The sequence below is a fragment of the Octodon degus genome, unplaced genomic scaffold, assembly GCF_000260255.1.
Source record: "Octodon degus isolate 3935 unplaced genomic scaffold, OctDeg1.0 scaffold00009, whole genome shotgun sequence".
Lineage (NCBI taxonomy): Eukaryota > Metazoa > Chordata > Mammalia > Rodentia > Octodontidae > Octodon > Octodon degus.
This window is the reverse complement of record NW_004524585.1, coordinates 31206958-31213078: the sequence shown is the minus strand read 5'-3', so window position 1 is coordinate 31213078 and position 6121 is coordinate 31206958. Positions and strand designations below refer to the sequence as shown.

The 6121-nt window shown below is 35.5% G+C and overlaps 1 non-coding gene across 1 annotated transcript; it reads right to left on the bottom strand.

Annotated features, from left to right (window-relative positions):
* Positions 1 to 1639: 1639 nt before the first annotated feature.
* LOC111814852 lies at positions 1640 to 1741 on the bottom strand. The gene has a single exon (XR_002819728.1). It is a non-coding gene; the product is annotated as a small nucleolar RNA U13 (small nucleolar RNA).
* Between the last annotated feature and the right edge of the window lie 4380 nt (positions 1742 to 6121).

Here is a 6121-nt window from a genome sequence, read left to right as displayed (position 1 = left end):
GAATTTAAGGATTAAACAATGAAGAGAGAGAAAGGAGAAAAGTTCAGAAATATGATGGGGCAAAATCATACATTTATATAAACAAAATGGTTAAGGCAATGGTACTAAGAATCTCCATCATGTTTTTGAAAATAGCAGTTGATTGGTAGAATTCGCACCTTTACTAACTCTGTATGCTGATATCTGTGAACTAAGAAACTACACTAAGGATATCAATGTGTAATACTAAAACCATGCTAGAAATACCTGTTATTTTGGTCTTCTAAATGCGTACGATTTCTAACATCATATCAGTTATTGTTATACTCTCTTTAAAGTAAATGTTTTTTTTTTTTTAAAAAAAGAGGTCATAAAAGAAAATAAGAGACAAGAAAAAAAGATCATAGAATTGTTCTGCTACAATGTTGTATATGGTGTGATTTCTAAATTTCTGTTTAAAAATGTATAATTGTATTTTTTCACATTCAATAGGCATTTAAATTTTAGAATATACATGGTTGGAAAATAGCAGATCCATGTTATGTCTAAGGCATTTGATATTTAGACAGATAGTGATGTTAAGCTCAATTGCCTCTTTTACAGGGTAATATTCAGCTTCTCTTCTGGATATTTAACAACTAAAGTTTGAGGGCCAAAAATTGGAGAAATAGAGGGGCTACAAGAATAGCCAATATTTTGACCTCAGCCCTTCAAGATCAGTGAGTACTTAGGACATAAGAAAACCTGTGCTGTGACATCCTATAACTCAGTGGTCTCCGAAATTTTCTCATCAAGGAGGTTATGGGACCACAGAAGGAAGTGATTAATGATGTATAGTGTGCCTAAGGAGACTCATCTGGAGAGAAGAAATTCTTTCAGGCTTTCACTTAGAGCAAATTGGTCAAGCAATGGCCGTAACTCATCCACATGACTGACAATGACAAAAGATCTACAAGGTGCTGTATACAGTTTCAGGGAAAATCCTGAGGGGATTTGAATGACCCTGTCAGATACAAAAGTTACATTTTTAGTTATATAGGTCTTGTTTTAATTTGGTCTTAACCATTCAGCAGAAAAGTATAATCAAAACGTTGAAAAAGTAATGCCATATTAATATGGTGAGCTCTAAAGGGCTCAAGTCCACAACTTCTGACAATTTCCAGTTCTCCTTATAACCCACTACTATTATGGACTATTGGACTATATTGGGTTATTTTGCTGAATTCAAGTATCTACAATATTTACACTGGTTTGAAGTATGAAAAGTTCCTTTAAAGACTTCTTCCAATACGATTTCTCTGACTGCATGGAACACCCATGTCTGAAAAAAGAAAATGAAAATGGGGGATATGTTGGGAGCCAGGATGCTAGGAAATCATCAAATAGGTGTAGGTGAGACTTGGCCCAGTGCCTAAAGCAAACAAGGCGCCTCACTCCTGAGATAAACATCATTTCTAGTTAAGGTTAGCTAGTAGTTGCTAGGCAACCTAATGTCATGTGTCACTAACTTAACAAAAGTGTAAATAAAGGACTGTTTTGTTATAGAAAAAAAGTGACAACAAAAATATAAGTAAACACAAGAGAGTTAGGATAGATATACAGCTACTTTCTCTTAGTTCATTGAAAATAAAAGTTTGTACTACTATTATTTATTTATTCACATCAGATGGGTAATGCGCCCACATCGTAACAAGGTTTGAGGGAGGCACATCTCATGCGTAAGACATGAACACCCAATCATCATGCTCATGAACTGAAGGATCTATACTAATATTGTTTAGGCAAGATATCATGTCTGAATCTTGTCCTCTGAATACCTACTACAAGGAAAACAATATGCAATGTATTAATCATTGTAACCATCCTACTAACATGTTTTGAAACTGTTTCATTGAGATTTTATTTTTTAATTTTTAATTTTTTTTTTTTTTGTATTTTTTAGGGAAGTGTCAACAGGGTGTTCAGGGTCTCACTTCTAGATTGGACTCTAGTGATCCGCCTGTTTACAGCCTCCCAAGAGCTGAGATTACAGGTGCGCGCCACCACACCCAGTCTCTTTTTTCTCATTAAAATAAATAAAATAAAATAAGCACTACATCATAACATATGAGCATTTTTATAAGCTGGGACCTTGTTATTTCTCCAGACAAAGCCCCTCTTGTTACGTCAGACTGCTGCCAACTGATAGTATCTCTTCTCTTCTCTTCCCTTTGCCTAGAATACCCCACTCTAGCTCTCTGCCCGAAAAACTTGATTAAATTTCTCCTTTAGGAATCAGTTGCAATTTTCCTCCTACAGGAAATGTTCTCTGGTCCTTTGTATCCAACATCCATTCTTCTTAGCTATAGTACTTGCGCTATCAGCTTTGTTATCTGTCTCTCCAGCCACACTGTCAGCACCCTGAGAGTTGGGTCAGGCCTTCTGTTCTGTATTACCAACACCTGCGGGCTTGCCTGGCATTTAGTAAGTGCTCAGTCAATATGAGGATGTTTACTTCAATCTCAGTCTAAAACTTGCCATGTAAGTCTTTTAATGGAATTTACTAAACTCTCTTCCACTATCATGTATTTTTTAAAAAATGAATTAAAAATTTGTAGATTAAAACCTTTTAAACAATGGATGTATATATACACAGGATAGCTAGGGTGATTATACTACTAATTTCTATTGGCTTTTTTAAGGGAGCAGTTAATGCTTAAAATTTTTATTTTGACCAATTTTATAAGCTCTTGTCTGTTACTTTCAAAGCAAATGTGCAATATAACAACCATTGCTCAATTCCTATTGTCTTATTTTTTTGAAATTATGTATCATTTCTAATGTTTTAGCTTTCTTTATTCTCTTTAAAATAAAAAAAAAAACTGTTTAAAAAATAAATAAGGGCCGAGGAGATGGCTCAGTGGAATCAGTGCTTCCCTGGCAAGCGCAAGGGCCTGAGTTCAATCCCTGGTTCCACCAAAATAAATAAATAAATAAATAAATAAATAAATAAATAAATGCCTAGTGATTGTAGTGCATATTTATTTATTTATTATGGTACTGGGGATTAAACTCAGCACCCTGCACTTGCCAGGCAAGCACTTATTGTACTGAGCTATCTCCCCGACCCGCTGCATGTTTATTTATTTATTTTATTTTATTTTTTTTATTTTTTATTTATTTGAGAGAGAGAGAGAGAGAGAGAGAGAGAGAGAGAGAGAGAGAGAGTGGTGTGTGTGAGTGGCCAGCTCAGCCCACCAGGGGGCGGGGCTGGCTGGCATGTGGTGCTGGGGGATTGAACCGCGGTCCCTGATGCTTTGCCAAGCTTGCTCCAAGTAGGTGCCTTAGACCACTGAGCCATCTCTCCAGCCCTGCTGCATGTTTATTTAGTTTGGATCTATTTTTCATATTTCTGCAACCAATTGCCTTATTATTCTCAATACCTCCTGTAGAAGGGTTAGAAATGAATGAGATAGATGGAGAGTCCAGTTGAAGAAAGTCTGGCTTATGTACTTACCTGATAAATGATAACATGATAAACCCTGTTCATCTTGTTTTAAGCCAACTGTTCCACTTACCCATGGTTTCTTCTAGACAAAGTATGTCATTATCTAAATTCCCACTTGTGGTAGACCACCTCTAGGGTAGGTCCTAACATCCTCACCTCCACATTCATGCCTTTGTGTGACCCTTTTTTCCCTGAGCGTGGTGCCTGAGTGACTTATCTTTAACCATGGAATTTGGTAAAGGTGAAAGAATACACATGATTAAATGCACACTAGTTGTTCTATAAGATTGTATCACTAACTTGCAAGAAGACTGCCTCCATTGATGACTGAAGAAGAGGACATTTCATGAAGACCAACATGCAAGAAACCAGTGATATCCTTTGACCAACAGCACCAAGAACCAGGCCTGCAGGTCCCCTGCAAGGCAATGATGCAGCTCCAAGCCAGGTGAGCTTAGAAGGGTCTCCTCCATAGTTGAGACTCAGATGAGGCCAAAACTCTGCTGACAACCTTCCTTGCTGCTTGTGAGACCCTAAGCAGAAAGGCTAGTTAAACCATGCTCAGACCATGGGCAAGCCGAAGCCTTGGGGTGATAGCTGTGTATTGTTTAAGCTGTTAAGTTCTGATAGTCATATGGGACGGCAGGAAGTAATTAATTAGATCTTTATTCCAGCAAGTAATTCTCACAATATTTTGCTAGAAAAGAGTTATAAATGTTGATCCTTTAATATCTAGAGAAATGAGTTGTTTTAATAATGGTGTACATAGCTGGAAAACATTTCTTGAGCAAAAGTGGATAATTTTCATCATCGTGTAGAATAATGAATAGTGGATGATATTGAATATCCTCATTTCATAGTTCCTTCTTTTTTTTTTTTTTTTGCTTTGGGGAATTGAACTTGGCACCTTGCTCACAACTTGCGCATGCCAGTCAGGTGCTTATGCCACTGAGTTGTCTCCTCAGCCCCAGAACTTTTTTATATCATAAATTTGATACTCTCCACTGAGTCAACAAAACATTTCCTCTTTCCTCTCCCCACAACTCCGCTATTTTTGGGAACTTGACTACTTTAGACTACTCTAGATAACGCATAGAAGTGAAATCACACAATATTGTTTCATGACTTTTTTGCAGGGCATATTTTCCTCAAAATTTATCCATGCTATTGTTTATGGTAGGATTTACTTCCTTTTTTAAGGCTGAATACTGCTAAAACATTTAAGTGGAAGTTTTCACAGAAGAGCTAGTTATAAAATACCTGAAACTCCTCTGCCTCCAAAATATATACAATGACATAATAGGATATAATGAGTAGACACATATTAGTAAGAAAAAACAAGTGATTTTTTTCCCCTTTCTCCGCTGGTAGTTCTATAAGAATGTTTTGATGATGACAACATACAAAAATCGGAAATACATTTCACTACAATTTATTAAAAATTAATTCAACTGTTTCCATATAATAACTGCTAAACCAATATTGAATAGACATCTGTTTATAATTACATAAAAATAGTTACACAAAGCACAGAAGGAGGATAGTATTTTATAAGAAGATAATATTTTTGTAATAAGCATATGGGGAATTACAAACTGTTAGATTTCATTCCTGTTAACTTATACAAATGTAAAATAAATGTGAGAAAAAACACTGTCTTGAAATATTACTTATGCTTGAAACATTATGTATAAAGTAAAATATGACACAATAAATCAGTGACTGTCATTTCACAGTCCCAATTATAAGCTCCACGTTACTTACATGTCTAGGTATTTCACTTAGCAAATATAAAGTAGCTCAGTTGCACGTTTTTCTTCTTTAATTTTCTTCTGAGATCATTCCACTCCCCTATTCTTATATTTCTCTTTTTTCCAATGGGAATCATACAACATACCCCAAAGCCCAGGGAACCATGTCCCATCCTAGCCACAGGATGGAAATACACAGCTTCCAAACAAGTACATGCTTTTAATCAGCACTGGAGGCTGAGGCAGGAGGACTGCAAGTTAGAGTTTCAGCTGGGCAACATAGAAAGATCCTGTCTAAAACAAACAAACAAACAAACAAACAAACAAAAAAGCAAATAGAAATAAAGAAAAAATCTTGATGATGTAGCTGGTAAAGCTCTCTTGGGTTAAACAGCAGTAACACATACACAGAAGATAAAAATAAAAATAAAAAAATAACTTTATAAGATGAGCTTTAAATATTAGACGATGAACCAAATGTGAAATCCTGTAACTTTATGAGATTTTTTTTTTATTTCTTAGATTGATTTATTTACATTGTGATTTTCCATTTTAATTTCTGGTCTTTCAAATCACAGACTACCAATTAGCTGAAGGTGTCATCAACTATTACCTTGCCTTGGTTGCTGCACAGTTTATAGATAAGATCAGATGAAACATCCGCTTTGCATAAAAATTCTTTTAATTTTTTAAATGGTCTGTATAGAATTTTTAGAAATTATTTCAACCATATCTGAAAATACTTGGTTCATGATCATACTGGCCAACTAAATAACATTCTTTAAAAATAAAATGTGTTAGTTGGCAGGCAGCTGGTACATGGCCATTTATGAGTTTTTATTTAAAGAACGAATGCAAGACATTTTCTAAGGTGGCCTCCTCTGCGCTCCAAACTTTTACTGCT